A 10,927-nucleotide genomic window follows, 5' to 3' on the forward strand; every position below is an offset into this window, starting at 1 on the left:
CTGTTTCCACTGTAGCGTTGTTGAGGTGCGTTTTTTTCAGCGTGAAAAAAACGCACAAAAGAGCCAACGATTTCGCCTGCGTCGGGAATCCGTGCGAATCGCCGCTAATGTATTTAATAGTAAAAACGCATGCGTTTGTTACATGCGTTTTTACCCGCGATTTCGCGTGCGATTTCGCACCTTTTTCAATTTTATTTAGCCCTGGCAGTGTCATGGTTAATTTCGCATGGCACCCTGCCATGCGAAATCGCAGGCGAAATCGCGGGTAAAAACGCATGTGGAAACACATCCGCATGCGTTTTTACAAGCGTCGGAATGCGGCCGAAATCGCGTCGCAACAGTGGAAACAAGCCCTAAAGGTATTAGAGGCAAAGAATCAGCAGGATAGCTAGACAAAGGAAATACATGTGGAAGCCTCCATATCCCTCTCACTACAGTTGTCCTTTAATGCTCCACTGCAAACCAAAATACATGCAGAGGGGAGTTCCCAGAATGCATTGCTGCACAGCACATAAGTGGGAACATCAGATATTGCTGTGTGCACTGCCTAAAGTCCTTGAATATGACACACTAAAGGCCTTTGTGTGATCTACACAGCAATACGGAAGTGTGTTTCAGACAGTCATAAAATGTCCTCCTTTTTACGCCACTTCTCTGTAACTGCAGCAGCAGAGGAGCAATGTAGGGAGGTCTGTAATTTGAATCTCTGCCCATAGCCCTGCCCTTTTTATAAACTATAAAATCACAGGGATATTGGTGATTGTAGTCCAGCTCACAGCTCAGATTACACAAGTCTATAGGGTAGAGCAGGCTTTCTCAACCAGGGTTCCCTGGAACCCCAGGGCTCCTTGAGGACTCTGCAGGGGTTCCTTGGCATTTTCCCCCAAGAAGTATAATAGAGCACACTATAATAGGTAGTACTGTAACAAGAAGCACTAAATTGGGGCATCAGGAGCTGGTATAATGAATGGCAGTGTAATGGGGGTAGTGAAATAAACAGCCACACATACTTTTAAAGACCGTGCCTCCTGCAAAATAAATGCAGGGGTTCCTCGAGACCAAAAAATTGTTTGCAGGGGTTCCTTGAGATCCAAAAGTTATTTGCAGGGTTCCTCCATGGTAGAAAGGTTGAGAAAGGCTGGGGTAGAGACACAAGGATGAGCTCTCCCTCCAGGACACAAAATTACTGGTGCAGCCACTAGGGATGGTCATTGAAAAGCAAATAATTATGAGTTGATGCAGCATTATGCAAATTCACTATGCAAGTTTATGCAGCTTGAAAATAGAGACACTACTGAAGCCCTTGGTGGGATTCAATTGGCTAATTTTCAAGCTGCATATATTTGCATACAGAATTTGCATAACCCTGCAACAACATAGAATTATTTGTATCTTATTGACCATCATTATCAGCCCCTTGTGTTATTAGCATTGTTTCAAGAGCAGAATATAAGAAGGTAGGCCTGGTGCACACCGAGCGTTTTTTGAAGCGATCCGCAAACCGCTTCCGCCTTGGAAAATCGCTTGGCTAATGTATTTCAATGAGCTGGTGCACACCGGCAGTTTGCGGTTTTTAGCAAACCGCAAACGTGGGTCCTGCAGCACTTTTGCGGTTTGCAGAAGCGTTTCTACCTCAATGTAACGTATAGGAAAAGTTCAAACTGCTCTGGAAAACGCTAGATCAGAGCGGTTTTCCTGGCGTTTTTGTTACAGAAGCTGTTCAGTAACAGCTTTTACTGTAACAATATTTGTAATCTGCTACACAAAAATGCTCCCAAAAACGCTAGGCATGTTTAGAAAACCTCTCTAAGGCCCAGTGCACACCGAGCGGTTTTTGGAGCGATCTGCCGGCCGCATCCGCCTGGAAAAACGCTTGGCTAATGTATTGCAATGGGATGGTGCACACCGGCGGTTTTAGCTTTTTGTCAAGCCGCAAACGCGCCTCCTGCTGCGCATTTGCGGTTTTCGGAAGCGTTTCGTCCTCAATGTAAAGTATAGGAAAAACGCAAACCGCTCTGAAAAACGCTACTTCAGAGCGGTTTGTCAGGCATTTTTGTTACAGAAGCTGTTCAGAAACAGTTTTTACTGTAACAATATGTGTAATCTGCTACACAAAAACGCACCCAAAACCGCTAGGTATGTTTAGAAAACCTCTCTAAACATACCTAGAATCGCTCTGAAATCAGCTCCCAAAACCGCTAGCGTATTGCTAAAAAACCTCAAACCGCCGGTGTGCACCACACATTGAAATACAATAGCCAAGCGCTTTCACTGGCTGATGCGGCTGGTGGATCGCATACAAAATCCGCTTGGTGTGCACCCGGCCAAATATCTGCTCTCTGCTCCCAAAACCGATAGCGTTTTGACGATCTGCTAGCGGTTTTGGTGTGCACTGGGCCTAAGGCCTAAGGCCCAGTGCACAACGAGCGGTTTTTGGAGCGATCCGCCGGCCGCATCCGCCTGGAAAAATGCTTGGCTAATGTATTGCCATGGGATGGTGCATACCAGCGGTTTGAGGTTTTTGCCAAGCCGCAAACGCGCCTCCTGCTGCGCGTTTGCGGTTTGCTAAAAAACCTCAAACCGCCGGTGTGCACCACACATTGAAATACAATAGCCAAGCGTTTTCACTGGCTGATGCGGCTTATTCTAAAAAAGTGAACGCAATCGCCACATAAAGCAGTTTTGTGAGCATTTAGCGCTCTTCCTATACCTTCCATTATAGAAAAAATGCTCCAAACATGGTACAGGTACCGCTTTGCTGAACGCAAAATGCACGAACCGCGCTGATATGAACCTTCTCATAGAGATTCATTGCACAAGCGTTTTGTGGGCAATTTAAAAAAATCGCCTGCGCTTGAAAAAGGCCAAAAACGCCCCTAGTGTAAATGAGCCTTCACAGCCTTTGATATTCTTGTGCACAGAGAACGCCTAGCAATATTACTGGTACTAACACCAACAGAGTACCATGCGTTGCACAATTAGTGCAACCGGCGGTATATGGGTAATGCTTGCGTTACTTATGTACCACGGGTCATTACGACGTGCAGTACTCTGCTGGTATTAGCGCATTGCAATATTACCAGTACTGTCTGTGCACAGCAATATTAATGGCTTTTAGTGAATCAATCCCCATATGACATGATTTAAAGAGAAACTCCGACCAAAAATTGAACTTTATCCCAATCAGTAGCTGATGCCCCCTTTTACATGAGAAATCTATTCCTTTTCACAAACAGACAATCAGGGGGCGCTATATGACTGATATTGTGGTGAAACCCCTCCCACAAGTAACCCCTCCCACAAGAAAAGTTCAAACTTTTGGCAGTTTCCTATCTGTGAACCTTGTTGTATTGTGTGAAATAGCTGTTTACAGCTGTTCCCAACTGCCAATAACCATGCAGCAGCTACATCATCTGCCAACAGTAAAATGTTCACTGGAGTTCCTCTTTAAAGAGAATCTGTATTGTTAAAATCGCACAAATGTAAACATACCAGTGCATTAGGGGACATCTCCTATTACCCTCTGACACAATTTCGCCGCTCCTCGCCGCATTAAAAGTGGTTATAAACAGTTTAAAAAAGTTTGTTTATAAACAAACAAAATGGCCACCAAAACAGGAAGTAGGTTGATGTACAGTATGTCCACACATAGAAAATGCATCCATACACAAGCAGGCTGTATACAGCCTTCCTTTTGAATCTCAAGAGATCATTTGTGTGTTTCTTTCCCCCTGTTCTCATGCACTGAAGTTTCAGGCTGCTTGTTTCTTCCTGCAAACAGCTTTGCCCTTGTCTGTAATTCCTCAGTATGTGAAAGCCCAGCCAGCTCAGAGGACAATTTATCCAGCTTGTAAAAGATAAGAGAGAAGCTGCCCTAATCCTAAATAACACACAGGCAGTGTGCATAGAGGGGCCTGGAAGGGGGACTTCATAGCAGAACCACAACACTGAAGAACTTGGCAGCCTTCCAGACACAGGCCGACAAGTCTGACAGGGGAAAGATACATTGATTTATTACAGAGACAGTGATAGCAGAAAGTGCTGCCGTAAGCCAGAACACATTAGAATAGCTTTTTGAACTTGTAGGATGATAAAAAACAGGATGCAATTTTTGTTATGGAGTCTCTTTAAGCTTTATGTTACAGTTACACTTTAACCACTTTTTCCACTGCTACAGTATATCTACCTCATCTGTGGCATGCTCCAAGCCACCATGACTTAGATATACCATTTCAGCTTGCAGCCCTGCTGTGCATGATCAGGTGCGCTTCAGAGCGCACCCCCCGCGCTGTCAGGTGCAATACTAATTGGTGAAAGGGAACATTTTCCCTTGTAGCCAGTTAGCGAGCCCCCCGCGGATGAACGATCACCAATGTAGCAAACAGCGGTGACCCTTCATCTCTCCCCTCGGTGCACAGATCGGTTAAATAAATTGAGAAGCAAGTATCCTCACCTTACCTCGTTCCAGCGATGAGCCTGCAGTCCGAGCCTCCAATCACCGCTCTGAATACAGCCGCGTAATGCTGAATATCCGGGGCCCGGCTTGATGACGTCATCAAGCCAGGACCCGCGTAACCGGCAGCCAGGACCTGCGTAACCGGCAATAAGCGGCTGAGTTCAGGGCGAGGATCGGAGGCACGGGCTTCAGGCTCATCGCTGAAACGAGGTAAGGTAAGAGAGGCTGCTTGCTGCTGAATTTATTAGCTGATCTGTGCACGGAGGAGGCTGGCTGGGGAGAGGGGGTTCTGTTATTTGGCCACTGGGGGAGTGGGGGGCTGTTATCTGGGGGTTAAACATTTAGCAGGCATCAGGGTAAGGGGGGGCATCTGGCTATAATGGGGAGGCACTAATCCTGGGGGTACATCCGATTATAATGAGGGACCATTTTATCCTGGGGACAAGTAATGAGGGGTGCCAATCCTGGGGGTGCTACTGTCTATCTATTCTGGGGGGCGGCACATACAAGGGGCACATTTGACTATACTGGGGGACTGATATTGGGGACACATCTGGCTACACTGGGGGGGGGGGGAATGGGCTTCTATTCGGGACGCATCTGACTATACTAGTGGGACATAAAATTGGCGACATGGTTTTTTATCACAGTGGTGCTTTTTATTTTTAAACTAGAATTGGTAAACACTGAGAAATAATGCATTTTTTATCCACTTTTTCCCATGAAAATGCCTAGAAAACAAAAAAATTATTTGGACTAAATACCCCCTATTGAAAGCCTAGTTGCAAACCGCAAACGCAACATTTCTGCGGTTTGCAGATGCGTTTCTGCCTCAATGTAAATTATAGGAAAAGCTCAAACCACTCTGAAAAACGCTAGATCAGAGCGGTTTTCCAGGCGTTTTTGTTACAGTAGCTGTTCAGTAACAGCTTTACTGTAACAATAAATGAAATCTGCTACACAAAAACGCTCCAAAAAATGCTAGGCATGTTTAGAAAACCTCTCTAAACATGCCTAGAATCTCTCTGAAAATCTACTTCAAAAATCTCTAGCGTTTTGCAGATCTGCTAGAGGTTTGTGGTGTGCACTGGGCCTATAAGAGGAAGGTCCAGTGCACACCAAAAACCTCTAGCAGATCTGCAAAACTCTAGAGGTTTTTGAAGCAGATTTCAGAGCGATTGTAGGCATGTTTAGAGAGGTTTTCTAAACATGCCTAGCGTTTTTGTGTAGCAGATTACAAATATTGTTACAGTAAAAGCTGTTACTGAACAGCTACTGTAACAAAAATGCCTGGAAAACCGCTCTGATCTAGCGTTTTTCAGAGCGGTTTTCCACTTTCCTATACTTTAACATTGAGGCAGAAACGCGTCAGAAATCTAAAAAATGCTGCAGCCCCCGAGTTTGCGTTTGTGGAAAAAACGAACTGCTCTGGGGTGCACCATCCCATTCGCTTTCATTAGTCAAGCGGTTTTCCCCCTGCAAGCGTTTTTAAAAACGCTTCAGAACCGCTCTGGTGTGCACCAGCCCGAAGTGAAGGAATCATCAGTAATCAAAAGTCCATATAGATTGCAATGAATCATCATACTGCACAGTACAATGTCTAAATAGCTGTAAGGATCCCTCTTGGAGAGATTGTCTAGACTTGCTCCCCTATGCGTCTCCTCTCATTTTAGAATAGACATTCATTTTGCAGGTCATAAAGGAATGTGTTTTCTGATTAAAGGCACATTTTCCAATCATGGTTACAGTTTTATTCCATACGCATATGCACTACATGTTGCATTTTGATAATTTTTTTTGCTTATATTACAATCAATGGAAACACATAGAATAATGTATTAAAACACACAGATACATAGTCCTAAATGATGTGTTTTCTATAGACACAAACATAAATGCCACCGAAAAGCAAACAAATATATGGTCTGAAGTGTACATAAATATGCATAAGAATGATTTTTGTGGGGGTTTTTTTATACCACAAATACAATTCATAGTGCGAATGGCCCCAGGTTTCTGTTGCAGCAGTCAGTTTGGTCACACAATGTGCTGTGCACTTGGATTACGGAAAATTGAATACTTACCTTTCCATGTGTGTCCATGGCAGCACGGTCGGGTTAAGTCCCGCCCACTTGACCCCTATAGGACCCTCCCTATAAATCTCTCCCTTTAGCTCCCCCCCTTGTAATCTTGGACTCGGAATCACCGAATCTAGGGAGGGAGCCCCGTGCTGCCATGTACACACATGGAAAGGAAAATTACCGTCAGGTAAGTATTCAATTTTCCGTTTTCCATATGTTTCCATAGCAGCACGGTCAGGAGATAACTAGCAAATAAAACGACATGGAGGGATGAGGTGCAATGCTGAACACAAAATTTTAATCAAACTCAGATAGCAGTTAATACAGTAGATCTAAAACTGTAAAGTAGAATTGACTGCAGGGTCTACTCTATAGTGTCTCATAAATGTATTTAGGGATGTCCAGTTAGCAGCTTGACATATTTTCTCAGGAGATACTTTACAGAATGCAGCCCAAGAAGCTGCCATACCCCTCGTCGAATGAGCAGTTACTTGTTGAGGGGGTGTTAGACCGCTAAGTTTATATGCTTCCTGAATAATTCTCATTAGCCAATTGGCTATAGTCCTTGATGAAGCTGGTTGTCCAGACCTATAACCTGACGGTATGATAAACAGCCCATCTGTCTTGCGCAAGTCCTTGGTTCTTTCGATGTAGATCTTTAGTGTGTTCCCCACATCCAATGGATGTGGTATGGGATTGGATTCATCATATAGAGTTGGCAAAGTCCACTCCTGGTTGAAGTGGTAGACTGATGCCACTTTGGGTACAAAGTGCTGTACTGGTCTTAAGATTACTCTATCGGTATAGAAGGTTAATGCAGGCTCCTGGTAGCCCAATGCTTGTTATTCCGAAATTCTTCTGGTGGATGCCATAGCTACCAGAAATACTGCTTTATGGGTTAACTGAATGAGTGAACAGTCCTGTAAATTTTTATAAGGAGGTTTCGATAGTACCTCTAACACCAGAGGAAGGTCCTACTTTGGGAAGAATGTTTTAATAGGTGGTTTCTGTTTCATCACTCCTTTCAGAAATTGGATAACTAATGGATGGAATGCCCATCTCTGGTCTGTCAAACTGTAATTTGAACTTTAAGTGTATAGTATCCCAGACCCTTGTCCAATCCAGTTTGAAGAAATTGTAATATATCAGTGACTACTGGTTTGAGAGGATTAATGTTAAGTTGAGTAGAGAATCCTGGAATTTAGACCAAACTCTCTGGTATGACGCATTCATTGCTGGTTTTCTAGCTTTCAAGATGGTTTGAATGACTTCCGTTGAGCATCCTAATACTTCCAATTTCCTCCTCTCAATCTCCATGCTGCCAAGTTTAGCTTGGCCGGGTTGGAATGACAGACTGGACCCTGAGTTAGTAGGTCTGGTAGTGCTGGTAGAAGCAGAGGTTCTTGTTCCTTCAATTGCCATAGAAGAGGAAACCACGGCCTCCTTGGCCAAAACGGTATCACTGCAATCAATACTACTGCTTCTTGAGCAAGTCTCTGGAGTAGCCGTTGGATTAATGGAAGTGGGGGAAACACATATGCTGTGTTGAATTCCCAAGGAGCTATTAGCGCATCTACAGCTTCTGCAGTGGGCGTCTGCCACCTTGAGATGAATCTTCTGCATTTGTTGTTGAATCTCGTTGCAATTAAGTCTAATTCCGGATTTCCCAATTCTCTGCAGATCAACTGGAAGATGCTGTTGTTCAATGACCACTCGTTGTTGTCTAACATTGACCTGCTTAGGTAGTCTGCAGTCACATTCTGCACTCCTGGTATGTGTATTGCAGATAGGCTTCTGAAATACTTCTCTGCTAACTTGAATATTGGTGCCACCTCTTCCAGCAGTTTCTTCGATCTCGTGCCACCCTGTCTTTCTACATATGCCACTGCCGTTAAATTGTTCATGCGTAGTACTACATCTTGGCCCTGGAGCTGGTGCTTGAAGTGGGAGAGAGCCAGAAAGGCTGCCCTGATCTCCAGTATATTTGCTGGTGTTTGTAGTGGGCCCTTTGACCATGTCCCTTGGATTGTCTGAGATTGTAGATGTGCACCCCAACCAGTCTGGCTGGCATCGGTGGTAAGTATGATCCCTACAGGGGTTTGAATTTGCAAAGGTCTTGTTAGATTCCTCTTGTCTAACCACCAAAGTAAACTGTTTCTTTTTTTTTTGACAAATCAATTTTTATTGACTTTCATTAAAAAACACGTACAAACAAGTACACGCAGGTACTCAAGGAACATTAGATGAGAAGGAAAAAACAGTGGTACACATACTGAATATACAAGAGGTAAATCTTACAAGAGCAATAGCATCAAGTATCTTATGTAGTATGAAGATACAGTTTTATAATAATACATACATAACAGTTGAGTAGTAGATTATTGAGTGCATCAGAAGCATGTCAAAACCGGTGCATATACCTCAATTTGGACAGCATAGTCATGACTGTACCATCTGTTGGGAGAAGTTAGGAAAGGAAAGAAAAGAGACGGAAAGGGGGAAGAAGAAGGAAGAGATAGAGTGTAATGGATGGAAAGGAGTGAGAGTCCAGTGCTTACCTCCATAGACCAAGGCTAGGGAAGGTATTGTAGAGTATAAATCAGAAAATAGCTAAGTTAGTACTGTGGCTCAGTCCTCTGGGCCTGCAGGAAGAGCTTCTACGTTGTTATACCAGGGGGCCCATATTTTATCGAATCTACGGGGGCAGTTACGGCTTTTGTACGTCAATCGATATAAAGGTAGGCTTTTCATAATAGTGTATTTCCAGTGATTAAAAGAGGGGGGCTTATCTGATTTCCAGGTGTGGAGTATTTCTTTATGACCATAGAAGCATAATATTCTAATTAGATATTGGGGGTGTTTGCCCGGTGGAGTATCATCCAGTAGTCCCAGTAAAAATGCCCTAGGGGAGAGTATCAGTCGTGTTTGCAGAATTTCATTAATTAAGTCGTTAATCTTAGACCAAAAGGAAAGCACATGAGGGCATTCCCAGAACATGTGAAAGAAAGTTCCTGGATCAGCAGTACATCTGGGGCAGTTGAGGGTATTGGAAGTGGAGATTTTATGCATACGTACGGGTGTACGATAGGTACGATGAAGAAATTTAAATTGTATTAAGCGATCTCTGGCCGAGATAGGAACTTTAACAAAATTCTCTAGGATTTCTTCCCAATCCTTAGTGTCCAATCCAGGAACTTCCTCATTCCACCTATTTTGACATCTAGCGAGACTATGAGTGGTACTGTTCATGAGGGCAAAGTATATTACCGAGAGAGGTTTTTCTAGACCATCCACCATTAGTGTTTGTTCTAAGTCGCAAGAAACCAGTGTTGGACTGCCATCTTTAAATTGGGCATTGTAAGCGTGCCTGATTTGTATATATCTGAAAAACATTTTATTAGGCAAAGCAAAGGTATTTTTGAGAGCATTAAAAGATAGTAATCCTGCATTCCCTGTAATATGCTGTATGGCTTTTATGCCCTGAAGGGCCCACAGACCAGGGTCTGGTATTTGTGAGAAGTGAAGCAGATAAGGATTGTCCCAAAGTGGTGTATGAGGAGAGAGTTTATCCGCGTTCCCGGTATAAGCGAGCATGTCTTTCCATACTTTAGTTGTAGTGAACATGAGGCTTGTGCATCTAAAATCCCCCCTGGTGCCTCTGAAAGCCAGCAAAGTGAGCCTCTCATAAGAACCCAATATGGCTGCCTCCACCGAAACCGCAGCATTATACTTGTCTTGCGAGAACCACCATCTTATAGTAACTAAAACAGCAGCACAGTAATAGAGATACATATTGGGGAAAGCTAGGCCACCTTGATCTGCTGGGAACTGTAAAGTGGCAAGGGATACCTTTGGTACGCTACCCCCCCATATAAAGCTAGAGATTAAGGAATGTAATTTATTAAAAAAGATGGTTTTGGGGAGGAGTATAGGCGTCTGGCGAAAAATATACAGAAATTTAGGTAATTTTCGATCCTGGGATCGAATCTGCTGCCAATCGTTCGCGCTAAACGCACCCGCCGATCCGATTTCCTCCCAAAATCGGATCGGTCCGTCGATCACGCCGTGCGGGAAATTACCCTCGATCGCCCGCAGGTAGGGTGCGCGTCGCTAGCGGCGGCCGATCCGATCAGGTATACATTACCTGACGCTGGCTCCCGGGCGTCTTCTCCGCGCTGCACCGCTCTGTTCCGGCTCCATCCCGGCGCTTCCTGCGTCACTGCAGTGACCAGGAAGTTCAAATAGAGGGCGCTCTATTTGAACTTCCTGGTCACGGAGTGACACAGGAAGCGCCGGGATGGAGCAAGAACAGAGCGGTGCGGTGCAGCGTGGAGAAGACGCCCGGGAGCCAGCTTCAGGTAATGTATACGGGGGGGGGGTCACAGGCGGC

This window comes from Hyperolius riggenbachi, chromosome 2, assembly GCF_040937935.1.
Source record: "Hyperolius riggenbachi isolate aHypRig1 chromosome 2, aHypRig1.pri, whole genome shotgun sequence".
NCBI lineage: Eukaryota > Metazoa > Chordata > Amphibia > Anura > Hyperoliidae > Hyperolius > Hyperolius riggenbachi.